At 44.1% G+C, this 15,615-nt stretch overlaps 1 protein-coding gene across 3 annotated transcripts in view; it reads left to right on the top strand.

Annotated features, from left to right (window-relative positions):
- HIC2 (HIC ZBTB transcriptional repressor 2) overlaps positions 1-15,615 on the top strand; it is a 152,425-nt gene that overhangs the window by 87,017 nt on the left and 49,793 nt on the right. For all 3 annotated transcript variants that reach the window (XR_014163854.1, XM_081893372.1, XM_081893371.1), the window contains exon 2: positions 8,282-8,330. The gene's annotated coding sequence lies outside the window, so the exon portion shown is untranslated. The remainder of the gene's footprint in view (positions 1-8,281; positions 8,331-15,615) is intronic.

The following is a 15,615-nucleotide window of genomic DNA, read 5'->3' as shown; positions in this document are numbered from 1 at the left end:
GTGGTCTTGAGTGGAGGGGAAGGGCTGTGTTGCTCAGTGGTGGGAGCACCGCTTTGCATACTCTGCGTTCAGTCCCTAAGGGCACCCCCAGGCACGACTGGGAAAGGTTCTTCCCTGAAACCATGGAGAGCCATGCTGCCAGTCAAGGAACGCAGTATTGGGCTGTTGTTGCTGCTGTTAATTAAATTTATTGTTGTTGTTTAGTCGTTTAGTTGTGTCCGACTCTTCTTGACCCCCTGGACCAGAGCACGCCAGGCACTCCTGTCTTCCACTGCCTCCCACAGTTTGGTCAAACTCATGTTGGTAGCTTTGATAACACTGTCCAACCATCTTGTCCTCTGTCGTCCCCTTCTCTACATGTGTGACTGCTGAAACCCGGGAGTAACCTGTTCCGGTACTTCTGGGTTTCGGTGGTCCGCAACCCGAAAAAACACAACCTGAAGTGGCTGTAACCCGAGGTATGACTGTATAAGGGAGCCTTTATCCCTAACTAAAACACACACAAAATCAAACTGGGGCTTGTATTGTACAGTCCGACTTCCAAAACGTTCGACTTCCAAAACATTCGGAAACCAAGGCGCAGCTTCCGATTGGCTGCAGGTAGCTCCTGCAGCCAATCGGAAGCCACGAGACCCACGTTGGACGTTCAAGTTCCAAAGAACGTTCGCAAACCGGAACAGACACTTCCCGGTTTGCGGCGTTCAGGAGTCAAAACGTTCAACTCACAGGGCTTTCGGGATGGAAGGTACGACTGTACTAAGTCCGTTTCGGCTGATAGTTGCTCATTTGCTTTAATATTACTGCAACTGCTGTATATATCCGCTGCATTTTTCTTTTTTTACTGTCCTACATTCTTGGCTTTATTTTGTTCTTATGGGATTATCTTTCTCTTGGTCTCTGCGCAGTCCCAGATAACGGGGTGTGTTTGTTTGTGTGTGTAGGCATTTTCCTCCCAGCCCACTGAATGTGAGTTTGTGCACAGTGGGTGATTGTGGGGGGGGAACATTGCGAAACATGTTTTTTCTTTCATGGAATCATAGCAAAATTGTAGAGTTGAGAAGGGCCCACGAGGGTCATCTAGTCGAGCTCCCTGCAAGGCAGCAATCTTTTCCCCCGTGTGTGATTCGAACCCACAACGCTAAGCTTAAGAGTCGTGCTTTACCGACTGAGCTATCCCAGGTACCTATTCATTTCTGATTCATTTCCTGTGAAAACTTTCAGGGCGATGTAACAGCTAAAAACTTCCTGTATTATTTTATTTTTGTAATGGTGTTAAGAAAACCCCAATCTTATATAGAAACCATTTCCTGTCTGGCCAGAACTTTTTTTTCAGCCGGAACTCAGTTGCAGCACCTCTCAGGTGGGCACCATTTATGGCAAATTCTGCCACCTCTTTTTCTAGAAAAATAGTCCTTCGTCTGGTACAGATAATGACTGAGAGACAAAGACAGATATAGAAAACTGCCTTATGCCCAGTCAGATCAATGCAGCTCAGTGTTGTCTACACTGACTGGCAGCAGCCCTTCAGGATTTCAGACAGCAGTTTCTCTTCCTGTCCCAGTGTAGAAATACAACATGGAGTTACAGTCCTACCTTGGTTGACGAATGCCTTGTGACCCGGACGTTTTGGCTTCCAAATGCCACAAACCTGGACGTGAGTGTTCTGGTTTGTGAACGTTCTTTGGAACCTGAACATCCGACGCAGCTTCCCATTGGCTGCAGGAGCTTCCTGCAGCCAATCAGAAGCCACGCCTTGGTTTCTGAACATTTTGGAAGTCGAACAGATGTCCAGAACGGATTCCGTTCAACTTCCGAAGTACCATTGTACTTCTCTGCCAGCGCCCCTCCCAGAAGGCTTGCCAATTTGCAGGGGGTAGGAGGGGCGCTTATTTACAAGGTTACAATCATTTTGATACTAGTATCTTTTTATATTTTGTTGGGAGCCACCCAGAGTGGCTGGGGCAACCCAGTCAGATGAGTGGATAATAATAATAATAATAATAATAATAATAATAATAATAATAATAGCAGCAGTACTTTGGGGTACCCATTGAAACCAATAGGCAAGGAGCCTGGGGGTTGGGAGCAGTTATTAAGGATTCTGTTCTCTCTCACATGCACACACACATATGTATGCACACAAACGTGCTCGCTCACTCACACTCATTTATTTTACGTTGAGCCCGTCACAGATTTTTCTGTTGTAAGAGAGTAGGAGCAATTGGAGGATAAAGCTATATTCCGCCTCTGTGGCCGCAGAATGCGAGGCTTCCCATAGTTAACTGGTTGGCCACTATGAGAAGAGGACGCTGCATTAGAATTTGTGTTTTTTATATTGTAATTTTATGGTTTGGACTGCCCTGAGATCTGCGGATGAAGAGTGGTATACAAATTTACCGTATTCGCTCTATAAGATGCACCAGACCACAAGACGCACCTAGTTTTTGGAGGAGGAAACAAGGGGGGAAAATATTCTGAATCTCAGAAGCCAGAACAGCAAGAGGGATCGCTGCACAGTGAAAGCAGCAATCCCTCTTGCTGTTCTGGCTTCTGGGATAGCTGCGCAGCCGGCATTTGCTCCATAAGACGCACACACATTTCCCCTTACTTTTTAGGAGGGAAAAAGTGAGTCTTATAGAGCAAAAAATACGGTAATTCATCCTCCTCATAGTTGGGCCACTAGCTTCATCCAGCAAGGCTCCTCTGATATGTTCTTATGTTTCCTATTGTTGAGTGAGCACTTAAAGCTCCTTGCAGCTTTATTTTTATTAATGGAAGTTACCATCTCTGGAGCTACAGAGCTCCATTTATTATGCCCCAGTTATTACTGGTGCCTTTTATATATGTGTTGCTGCTGTTAATGAAGGAATACCATTTATCATTGGCGCAACAGGTGTCTGAACCATAAAACCATTGCTTTTCAGTATATCACCATGACCAGAGATTAATTAGAGCTGAAAGGGATGTGAGGGGGAATTGTGGTCCCATCAAAAATATGCATTGGTCTGGCAAAATATATTTAGATGTTCATATTCTTCTGGTCTGTCTACCTAAATGTGTTTCATATTATTTCATATTCATACTATTTCAATGTATTAAAGTTGTACAAGTGACAATAAAGTATTTCAATTTCAATTGGTGGACTGTCTGTGGAAGGGGTAGAAAAGAAGGGGACTTGGTTTCCTTTTTCATCATGGCAGAGTTTAATTGTTGAATTAGAAATTGGTAAATTTCTGGTGAATCATGGTTTGGTTGAATCTCTCTAGTCTTTTGGATTAATTTTGAGTGGTTTTGTTATTCATTCTGAAGTATCTCACAGTTGGATTTCAGTAATGACATTTGGAAAAGTTCAAAATTCGAATTATACCGTTGCCGGATTTAGATGTTGCTTTTCTAGTTCTATGGATCACGTCCTTCTGTTCTGAAATTTTGGCGTTGGGAGTTCAGCAGCATACGGCGCATGCTTAGCTGACCAAACTACCAGAACAGTCAGTTAAGTTTTATGTTGAACATCTAATGGAAGATAAAAACTCACCACTATCCATGTTAAATTTCTCTCAGTAGCAGTGTAAGCAAGAGAACAGCTCACCACCTGAAACTGAAAGGACTTCTCTTCAGGGACCAACTGTATGATTTTTCATATGTTGTACCCTGCAATCTGTTTTCCTCTTAGATTCTTGGGTACTGTGTGCTTTTTAATTTTGCTCTGTTGGTTATGATGATTTGATTGATTGAAATGAACCAGTTAAGGTCCTAAGGCATCGACATGCTTGTTTTTCGTTGATAACTGACCACAAACCTCTTAAGTTATCACAGTGCAGTGCAGACAGCTTGGACTGTTAAACTCAGGGCAGCCTCTCTGCTTAATCTTCCTTCCACATCATTACTAGAATATTTATTATTATTATTATTATTATTATTATTATTATTATTATTACTACTACTACTACTACATATTTTTATTTGCACAGTACAGTCATACCTTGGAAGTCAAATGGAATCCATTCCGGAAATCCGTTCGGCTTCCAAAACATTCAAAAACCAATTCACACTTGCCGGGTTTGGTTCCGTTCAGGAACCAAAACGTCCACGTTCCAGGGCGTTCGGGATCCGAGGTACGACTCTATATGCTTTTCAATATATATTTTTCTTGATATTTTTATTTCCCACCCTTACTTCCATGATGTTTTTATTCCCACTTTATACCTACTGCTTTATACAGCATACTTAAATCTAATACAATTATCCTCTATGTCACTTATCACCGTTTTCATTCCGCAGCTCATAATTTGTACCCTGCCCACGTTTTCGTTTAACAGTTCTTCAAATAGTCCGGAAAGAGTCTCCACTCTTCCATAAACAGTTAGTCCCTTTTATCTCTTACATTTGCTGTCAATTTCGCCATTTCCGCATAGTCCATTAACTTTCAAAGCCATTCCTCCTTAGTTGGTACTTCTCCTTCTTTCCATTTCTGCACGTACAGGATTCTGGCTGCTGTTGTTGCGTACGTAGATAGTTAAAACATCTTTTGTGGGATTATTTTTATTATTATGATTAATATCCCACCTTTCCCCTACTTGGGGACTCAAGGCAACTTACAAAAAGTAGTACACGGAAAAACAAATAAAAGATAATAGTAAAAAAAAGTAATAAAACTATAATAGAATTAAAACAGTAAGAGAACATGTACAGCGTACCTTGGTTTTCAAACTTAATCCATTCCGGAAGTCTGTTCCAAAACCAAAGCGTTCCAAAACCAAGGCACGCTTTCCCATAGAAAGTAATGCAAAATGGATTAATCCGTTCCGGACTTTTAAAAACAACCCCTAAAACAGCGATTCAACATGAATTTTACTATTTAAAGAGACCATTGATCCATAAAATGAAAGCACTAAACAATGTACTTCTGTCAATCAGTAGCTGAACTGGGTCCACATAGTTACAAAAACAATTTAGCCGCAAAAACAAAAACGCAAAATAAATAGCAAAAACAGACAGACCTCAGCATAACACTCAAAATGGAAGTGTGGCACTCAAAATGAAGCACGTTTGGCTTCCGAAAAATCTTCGCAAACCGGAACCCTTACTTCCCGGTTTGCAGTATTTGGGTTCTAAGTTGTTTGAGTACCAAGGCGTTTGAGAACCAAGGTACCACTGTATGTTAATATATAGATAGTAAAAACAGCAGCACTATTAAAAGCCGTTTCCTTGAAAACAATCAGTTCCCGAAAGCCTGTTGGAGGAAAATGGTCTTCGGCTTGCCAGCGGAAGCACAGCAAGGATATGACCCCTATTTGTGCCACTCCAAACTCCCCTGAGGACGGTCAGGAAATAAATGTGGTTTGGTTTTGTGCCAAACCTTTGTGTAAATCACAGCTGCCATCTGCAGAACGCACACTGGCAAGGCCCCGAACCTTAACCTGGTTATCATGCCTGCGTATCTGTAGTCGAAAGCGGTGGCTTTAATGAATGTCATTCGCTGGATGCCTGAGCCATTCACACTTAGAGTATCTGTTCCAGCTTGCAAAATAGAATGAATGGTGTGGTCCTGAAACTGCGGTTGTTGGGTTTTGTGTGTGTCTGGGAAGAGTTGCATTTGATGCCTGAAATGGTTTGCAGAAGGGCAGGGGTTGCGTTGGTTAGTGACATGGTAAAGATAAAGGGACCCCTGACCATTAGGTCCAGTCATGACCAACTCTGGGGTTGCGGCGCTCATCTCACTTTACTGGCCGAGGGAGCTGGTATACAGCTTCCGGGTCATGTGGCCAGCATGGCTAAGCCACTTCTGGCGAACCAGAGCAGCGCACGGAAACACTGTTTACCTTCCCGCCGGAGTGGTACCTATTTATCTACTTGCACTTTGATGTGCTTTCGAACTGCTAGGTGGGCAGGAGCTGGGACCGAGCAACGGGAGCTCACCCCGTCGCGGGGATTTGAACCGTCGACTTTCTGATCGGCAAGTCCTAGGCTCTGTTTAACCCACAGCGCCACCCACGTCCCAGTGACACGTTAGCGAAATTGAATTTCAACATGCTTGCTTAGCAGACAACTCTGCTGTTTGTCAAAGGTTTTTAGGTGCTTAAAAATATATATATCAAAATCTCTGGGCCTTAATTTGCCTTGGGTTGGGTCTAAAAGCATTCAGGAGTGGAAAACTTTCCAGCCTACCCAACTCATTTTTTTAAAAAAACACCTGGCAAGGCATATTGAGAACCTGTTATTCTAGAACTGTGGTTGGATAGGGATGACCACCATTACCTGACAAAGCTAGCAAACGAAACAGCCACAACAAGCTCTGAGTCAGATCTCTCTATCAGAGGTTGGGGAAGCAGGGAGATATGTTGCCGCGCTGTGTGTGTGTGTGTTTTAATAAATATTTTTATTAATTTTTAGCATACAAAATTATAAAACGTACCACACAATTTATCACAAATACAATCTTATTGGACTTCCATCAGCACCTCTGATAATCCTCCGTCTTAATCACTTCTTATGCATTTCTTAACTTAATATTTCCTTTACATCTTTTAACATATCATCTCTTTCACAATATTTCCAATACTCCTCAAATAACTTCTTGCAAACCTACAGACGTCGTCTGATCATCACAAATACTTTTCAAATAATCTGTAAATTTACTCCAGTCTTCGGTAAACTTCTGGTCCTGCTGGTTTCGGGTCCTTCCTGTTAGTTTGTCCTGTTCTGCATAGTCCATTAGTTTGATCCTCCATTCTTCCATCGTTGGTAATTCTTCTTGCTTCCATTTTTGGGCCAATAATATTCTTGCGGCTGTTACCGCATACGAAAAAAGCTTACATTCCTTTCTATTTATATCATTTCCAACAATACCCAAGAGAAATGCGTCTGGTTTCTTTATAAATGCATATTTCAACATTTTTTCAACTCATTATAAATCATCTCCCAGAAGCGTTTCACCTTTTTACATTCCCAGTTACCGCACTAGTTGAGCAAATTGATGGACGAGGGATGGACTGTGATTTAGTGCCCATCCTGTGTGTATGCCTCTATCCATATCCCTCTGCATACTGTCCTCCTGTTGTCTGGGTTGCCCCTATGGAAGGCAAAAGGGGGCTGGTTTTCTCCATAGGCGTTTCTTTTAGGATAGAGGAAGGGGATCTTTTTTAATGTTGGTTGCATTGCCCCAGGCATAATCTGTTGGTGGTGAGTGGGGCGCTCATGCTTTCAGCAGAAGCCAATAGAGTGGTACCTTGGTTCTCAAACGCCTTGGTAATCAAACACCTTGGCACCCAAACACGGCAAACCCAGAAGTAATTGTTCCGGTTTGCGAACTTTTTTCAGAAACCGAACATGCTCCGTTATGAGTGTTATGCTTTCGATTTGAGTGTTACATTGAGGTCTGTCTGTTTTTGCTATTTATTTTGCAGTTTTGTTTTGTTTTCGTGACTGTGTGGAACCCCAGTTCAGCTACCGATTGATTGTGTGACTGCAGTACATTCTTTATTGCTTTCAGTTAATGGTCTTGTTGGATAGTAAAACTCATGCTAAATTGCTGTTTTAGGGGTTGTTTTTAAAAGTCTGGCATGGATTAATCCATTTTGCATTGCTTTCTATGGGAAAGCGCGCCTTGGTTTTGGAACGCTTTGGTTTTGGAACGGACTTCTGGAACGGATTAAGTTTGAGAACCAAGGTACCACTACACAGTGGTACCTCGGGTTATATACGCTTCAGGTTACAGACTCTGCTAACGCAGAAATATTACCTTGGGTTAAGAACTTTGCTTCAGGATGAGAACAGAAATTGTGCTCGGGCGGCGCGGCGGCAGCAGGAGGCCCCATTAACTAAAGTGGTGCTTCAGGTTAAGAACAGTTTCAGGTTAAGAACGGACCTCCAGAACGAATTAAGTACTTAACCCGAGGTACCACTGTACAGTAGAGAGCCAGAACCAAGAATGAGGAGATGGGACCCCACCTTTCTCTTCGGCAACTCCCTGTCTCTCCACCCTTTTCTCTCTTTCAACCCCCTCTCTGTTTCTCTCTCCCCCTCCATTACTTTTTCAGCATCCCCCCCAAAAAAACTTCCTTCCTTTCAGAATTCGACCCCCTCCCCCCCACTTCACCTGCATGAAATTAAACTGAGGGCCATTTGTGGCCCTGGGTTCCCAAGTCTCTCCCCCCCTCCCCCATTTTAGCAGAGCAGGGTAGAGGGGTAAATGATGGAGAGGAAGGGTTTACTTATTCATGCTATTTACCCCTGATCAAAACCAATTGACCACTGACCTCTTTCTCTCTCTTTCCCACAGGTAATGTTGCCTGTTGCCCCAGGGCGAACTCCCCCTGTTGGTAGCTGAGGTAAGAAAAACACCCACACCCACACAAACACAAATATATATTTAAAATGCTCTTAGCTTCTTATGCTGTCCAGAAATGGAAGTGCTGTGTTGTATCCAAGAGTTACACTGATTAGTTAAGTCTCATTGTGCTTTCCCACCAGGGATAGAGGAGAAATGTGGTTTGTTTCTCATTTCAAAGTTAATCTACCTGATTTGCCCTTCCTGAAACAACACACAGAGCTTAAATGCACCTCCTTCGACTCATATGAGAGCCGAAGCTCTCCACGTTTTGCAGGGCGGTTCTCTTAAAACCATAAAATGCATATATTAGGGGGAAATGTGCCTGAGAACGCATGAATGTGTAAGAGTGACGTTAAAAAAAAATGCAGGAAAGTGATTCCAGGAAGTGTGCGTTCAGGGTAAAAGTCCACTCAAAAATGTGAGCGTTAAATCTTACAGGTGATGCAGAAATGATGGCGAACTGAATTTAAGAGCGGTAAATTGAGAAACTGGGAGAACCCAAAACTGACAGATTTGTCCATCCATGGCTGCTTGTACTACTCAGATCAGGGTAGTTGGGAAAGAAGAGGGGTCGCATCATCGCTTTTCAGTGCAGGCCTGCGCACCCTGTGAAGAGGGGGACTGGTCTGGTGGTTATTCCAGAGGGGTTTATCCGAAAAAAAGGTGTTGCGGTTCTGCATTAGGCACCCATTAGAATCTGCCGAAATGTATAGTTGAGGGCCTTTGCTCTGAGAGTCCCTAGTGATGGGAAATGCTAGGTTGTTAATAAAAGAAGTGCATGCACCAGGGATAGAAGAGACCGGTGGGACACATGTTGTTTAGTCGTTTAGTCATGTCCGACTCTTCGTGACCCCATGGACCAGAGCACGCCAGGCACTTCTGTCTCCCACTGCCTCCCGCAGTTTGGTCAAACTCATGCTGGTAGCTTCAAGAACACTGTCCAACCATCTCGTCCTCTGTCGTCCCCTTCTCCTTGTGCCCTCCATCTTTCCCAACATCAGGGTCTTTTCCAGGGAGTCTTCTCTTCTAATGAAGTGGCCAAATTATTGGAGCCTCAGCTTCACGATCTGTCCTTCTAGTGAGCACTCAGGACTGATTTCCTTCAGAATGGATAGGTTTGATCTTCTTGCAGTCCATGGGACTCTCAAGAGTCTCCTCCAGCACCATAATTCAAAAGCATCCATTCTTTGGCAATCAGCCTTCTTTATGGTCCAGCTCTCACTTCCATACATTACTACTGGGAGAACCATAGCTTTAACTATACAGACCTTTGTTGGCAAGGTGATGTCTCTGCTTTTTAAGATGCTGTCTAGGTTTGTCACTGCTTTTCTCCCAAGAAGCAGGCGTCTTTTAATTTCGTGCCTGCTGTCACCATCTGCAGTGATCATGGAGCCCAAGAAAGTAAAGTCTCTCGCTGCCTCCATTTCTTCCCCTTCTATCTGCCAGGAGGTGATGGGACCAGTGGCCATGATTTTTGTTTTTTTGATGTTGAGCTTCAAACCATATTTTGCGCTCTCCGTGGGACACATACACACACCCCAGTATTGCTGAATCATGCCCTGATAACTGGACAAGGGGGAGTTGTAGAGCCTACAACATTGGGCCAGGGCGCTTCAGATTCTGCAACCCTGATATATAAAAGGAGAGTGTCCTGTGCCCCTTTTGAACAATTATTATTATTATTATTATTATTATTATTATTATTAATTTAATTTCTTTTTTTATATATATAATTTTTTTATTAAGGTTTCCATAATTTTTATAACAACAAAGACAAAATAAAACAATACATTAGACACAACAAACAAAAAACAAGTACAATTTCAAAATCTTATTTTCTTGTAATTTACTTCCCCGACTTCCTCATACTTTCCCTTTCTGTATTCCAATTTCTAATCAATTATTCAACAAATCCTTCCCTTATTTTAATCTTAAATTTAATCTTTACTTATTCTCTTTAACTTATCCTTTACCGCTAATAACTGCTTACGTATTTTCTAATCCAACATCATTTTAGCACTCATTAATTTTGCAATAGTTCTTTAAATAGTCCTTAAATTTTTTCCAATCTTCTTCCGCTGATATTATTATTATTATTTAATTTCTTTGCCGCCCTACACCTGAAGGTCTCAGGGCGGTTCACATAAAATATCAAATACATAAAACCAAAACAAAGCCAACAACCCAATAAAAAACCCCCAAAGAGCCAGCATTTTTAGAAAGGGTATAGGATAAACAATTGGTTTATCCACATGCCAGTTTCACCAGCTTAATGCACCTACGTGATTAATCAGCTGAAGATTTAATTAAGTGGCACATCCTACCAAATACACACACTCTTATTTATTTCATGAGAGTTATGCACCACTTGATTGTGTAAAAATATATATATGCAACCCCTCCCCCAAGTGTGGTTTACAAAAAGATAAAACAATCAAATTATTGATAAAACAATCAACAGCCATAATTTAAAGCAGTGGTTCCTAAAGTGGGTGGTATCCAGCTCCCGTTGCTCGGTCCCTGCTCCTGCCAGCCTAGCAGTTCGAAAGCACATCAAAGTGCAAGTAGATAAATAGGTACCGCCCCGGTGGGAAGGTAAACGGTGTTTCCGTGCGCTGCTCTGGTTCGCCAGAAGTGGCTTAGTCATGCTGGCCACATGACCCGGAAGCTGTACGCCAGCTCCCTCGGCCAATAAAGCAAGATGAGCACCACAACCCCAGAGTCGGCCACGACTGGACCTAATGGTCAGGGGTCCCCTTTATCTTTATCTTTAGTATCACTGTATCAAGTTCATTAGCTTTGTTGAATTCATTAAACTCAATAATTTCAATTAACTTTTGAACAGATGCGTCATTCGTACTGTTCCGAATTGGGCAGGGGACAATGGGGATGAGTTTCTGGAACCAAGTGGGGGGGTGGCCTGAAAATTTAGGGAACCACTGATTGAAAACATTTTAAAAAGTTGAAATCAACAACAAACTATACAGTAAATGAATTAAAACGCAAAACAACATCCTAGGTATCTGGGTAGGCTTGTCTGAACAGAAATGTTTTTACCAGACGCCCCAAAGAGAGGAAGGAATGGAAGGTGATCAGCCTTTCTGTGTTACTGTTTTAGACAGAAAGCATTTACAGCCAGTGAGAACATTGGAGAAGAAAAATATTTAAGAAGGTGGGGCGGTGATGGGGAGAGAGAACCTTGGAGTTGATTCCGGGGCCAGCAGTTCAGGTGATGAACACACATGCGAAATCCATAACCGAGATGTTATTTAGCGTTTGTTTCTATGGGAATGCTTTGGCGAGCGCGCACCCGTCCTCTTGGGTTCTTTCCTGTACATTTCCTGCAAGGGAGCATGTGTTAGATCTTTCTATCCAAGAGACACATGTTTCATATTTTCCCATAACCTCTTCCTGACCCTTTTGGCTGAGGGAAGGAAATGCAAGATGGGACTGCGTCTTCTCCCTTGATTGCGATTACTTACACAAAACGGAAAAAATTCTGTGTGGCTCTGCCCTCTCCCCTTCCCCCATGCTCTCTGGGCTGTGCGTGTGTGTGTGTGTGTTTGCACACACATATGTGCAGTATTCCTTGGAACCATAAACTATTGTTGGAGGGGAAAGCCGGGTTCCAAGGAAGTTTCCTACCAGGCTCGCGAGATGGTTGCGTCGACCGTTTGGGCGGTTTCCCTCCTCTCGAGCTTTTAACACGACAGACTTCATTAGCGGATGACTCTGGGTAAAGGGGAGGGAAATTACGATGGCCCCCTCGCAAAGGTTAGGAGCGCCTACCCCCAAAGGACTTCTGCATTTCAGTTTTGACAGCTGCTGTCGGCGGCTTGAGGGGAATGCAAAGCAAAAACCCGCTTGTAGCATCTTCCATCTGATCTGCGCCAAAGTGTCCAGAAAATGGGTAGGGTGATTTCCAGATTTGGGCTTCCGGGAGAGATTGGAGACAAACATTTCCTGTGATTCTCAGAGGGTGGTTCTCTTATCACCCATCAACACGGTCGTCAAACTCCTATGTTCTTCGTACAGTCGTACCTTGGATCTCGAATGGCTTATTTGGCGAACATTTCAGCTCCCCAAAGATCGAAAACCAGAAGTGAGTGTTCCGGTTTCCGAACTTTTTTTTTGAAAGCCAAACGTCCGACGCGGCTTCCGATTGGCTGAAGGAGCTTCCTGCAGCCAGTCAGAAGCCGCACTTTGGTTTCCGGATGTTTTGAAAGTCGAATGGACTTCCGGAACGGATTCTGTTCGACTTTCGAGGTACGACTGTATTTGGAACCAAGAGTGGGGAACCAGTTCAGTTTTAGACCCCAGTAAGAACCACAATAGGGATGCGGGTGGCGCTGTACGCCGGCTCCCTCAACCAATAAAGCGAGATGAGTGCCGCAACCCCAGAGTTGGTCACGACTGAACCTAATGGTCAAGGGTCCCTTTACCTTTAAGAACCACAGTGGGATGCGGGTGGCGCTGTGGGTTAAACCACAGAGCCCAGGACTTGCTGATCAGAAGGTCGGCGGTTCGAATCCCCGCTACGGGGTGAGCTCCCATTGCTGAGTCCCTGCTCCTGCCAACCTAGCAGTTCGAAAGCACGTCAAAGTGCAAGTAGATAAATAGGTACCGCTCCGGCGGGAAGGTAAACAGCGTTTCCGTGCGCTGCTCTGGTTCGCCAGAAGCGGCTTAGTCCTGCTGGCCACATGACCCGGAAGCTGTACGCCAGCTCCCTCGGCCAATAAAGCGAGATGAGCACCACAACCCCAAAGGTAAAGGTCAGGGGTCCCTTTACCTTTACCTTTAAGAACCACAATGGTGTGTGACTGTAGAAAAAGGGCGGAGGGGTGTCACAGGGCTGGGGAGCAAGTGTGGCGTTCCTGTTTGACCCTTGGGACTCTCCGTAGGCTCCTCCCTCCCCCAGACCACGCCCTTTGCCAACTCTGCGCCACATCCTCAAGTGGAAATGCGCCTTGGAAGTATGATAATGCTCTTGCTTATTGGGATGGCAGGATGGAGAGGTGAGCATATATTAACGTGCGTATAGGACCGCCTGGCTGCAATGCAGGCTATGTGCAAAGGTGAGGTAAAAAGGTAAAGGGACCCCTGACCATTAGGTCCAGTCATGGCCGACTCTGGGGTTGCAGCACTCATCTCGCTTTACTGGCCGAGGGAGCCGGCGTACAGCTTCCGGTTCATGTGGCCAGCATGACTAAGCCGCTTCTGGCGAACCAGAGCAGCGCACGGAAACGCTGTTTACCTTCCCACCAGAGTGGTACCTATTTATCTACTTGCACTTTGAGGTGCTTTCGAACTGCTAGGTTGGCAGGAGCAGGGACCGAGGAACGGGAGCTCACCCCATCGTGGGGATTCAAACCACCAACCTTCTGATCGGCAAGTCCTAGGCTCTGTGGTTTAACCCACAGCGCCACCCGCGTCCCTGCAAAAGTGAGAGAGAGAATCAAATTTGTTTCTCCGCCCTCTAGCCACGCCTGTCACTATAAAGTGAAAATGCCACAAATGTGGTCTTCTGGCTGCAAAAAAGGGTTCCCAGCCTTGGCATTCTTAAATTATATTCTTGGCAGGACCATGTAAGTTACCTCCAGAAATAAGTGTCTTCCCACCCAGGGACGGCTGTGGCAAGGATTCCTGCATTGCAGGAGTTTGGCTTCGATGACCTTCTCAGTCCCTCCCAGCTCTACATTTCTATGATTCTATGTTCGCTGGGACTGAAGGGAGCTGGTGTCCATTATCTTCTGGAACACTTCCTCCCCTCCCCCATCTCTGCAATAAAGCCATTATAATGAGCCGTGAGTAGACTTGGCAAACCTTCAGCCACAGAAAATGTGAACATTTACAGTGGTACCTCGGGTTATGTACCGGTACTTAATTCGTTCCAGAGGTCTGTTCTTAACCTGAAACCGTTCTTAACCTGAAGCACCACTTTAGCTAATGGGACTTCCCTCTGCTGCCGTGCCGGCGGAGCAAGATTTCTGTTCTCATCCTGAAGCAAAGTTCTTAACCTGAGGTAATATTTCTGGGTTAGTGGAGTCTGTAACCTGAAGCGTATGTAACCCGAGGTACCACTGTACCTGCTTCCTTTTTATTACTTTGTTTCCCGTTGAGCACCTGTTCCCGAAACTTTAGAGCTCTGGGCAGCATAAACACCTCTTGGCGTCCAGCATTTCCAAACCGTTTTTCTGTTTATCCATAACATTCCTCCGATTGGTGCCGTGCTAGGTTTGCTCCTCTTCCTTTCGAAAATATTCGTTTTGGCATCGGCGCTCTAGATGCTGAGGTTTCCTTCTCACGTCACGCCCCGCAATCTCTTCCAAAGAGGCTCTGTGTGGAGCCAGACCCTTGGCTTCATCGACTTCGTGTCCTGCTTTCCAGACCCCCAGACCCCACCCCCCTTCTCCCTTGGATGCTTCATGCAGTGCACCCTATTGGCCTTCCAACGCAATCAGCATTTCCGTCTGGAAATGGGCACCGCGGACCAAAGCAGCACCGTTTCTCAGCTGCTCATTCTTGTTCGGCACGGAGGGATAATGATGATGATGATGGTGGTGGTGATGATGATGATGATGATGATGATGATAATAATATTTACACCCATCTGGCTGAGTTTCCCCAGCCACTCTGAGCGGCTTCCAATTAAGTGTTAAAAACAACACAGCATTCTACTATTAAACAGCTCTTACCGCCAGAAAGTTCTTCCTGAGGTTTAGTCGGAATCTGCTTTCTTGTAATAATAATAATAATAATAATAATAATAATAATAATAATAATAATAAATTATTATTTATACCCAACCCATCTGGCTGAGGTTCCCCAGCCACTCTGGGCGGCTTCCAATTAAGTGTTAAAAACAACAAAGTGTTAAAAACAACACAGCATTAAATATTAAACACTTCCCTGAACAGGGCTGCCTTCAGATGTCTTTTAAAGAGAAGATAGCAGCTTATTTCCTTCACATCTGAAGGGAGGGCGTTCCACAGGGCAGGCGCCACTACTAAGAAGGCCCTCACAGCATCTAGCACAGCACATTAATAAATAATAATAATAATAATAATAATAATAATAATAATAATAATAATAATAATAATTTATTATTTATACCCCACCTATCTGGGCAGCTCCCAACAGAATAACAATAATAATAAAGCAACAAAATATCAAACATTAAAAGCTACCCTAAATAGGGCTGCTTTCAGATGTCTTCTAAAAGTCAGATAGTTGTTTATTTCCTTGACAACTGAAGAGCGGGTGCCACTACCGAGAAGGTCCTC

Source organism: Podarcis melisellensis (genome assembly GCF_964234715.1).
Source record: "Podarcis melisellensis genome assembly, chromosome: 16".
Lineage (NCBI taxonomy): Eukaryota > Metazoa > Chordata > Lepidosauria > Squamata > Lacertidae > Podarcis > Podarcis melisellensis.
Note: the sequence above shows the minus strand (reverse complement) of the source record. Positions and strands in the feature narration are given on the sequence as shown.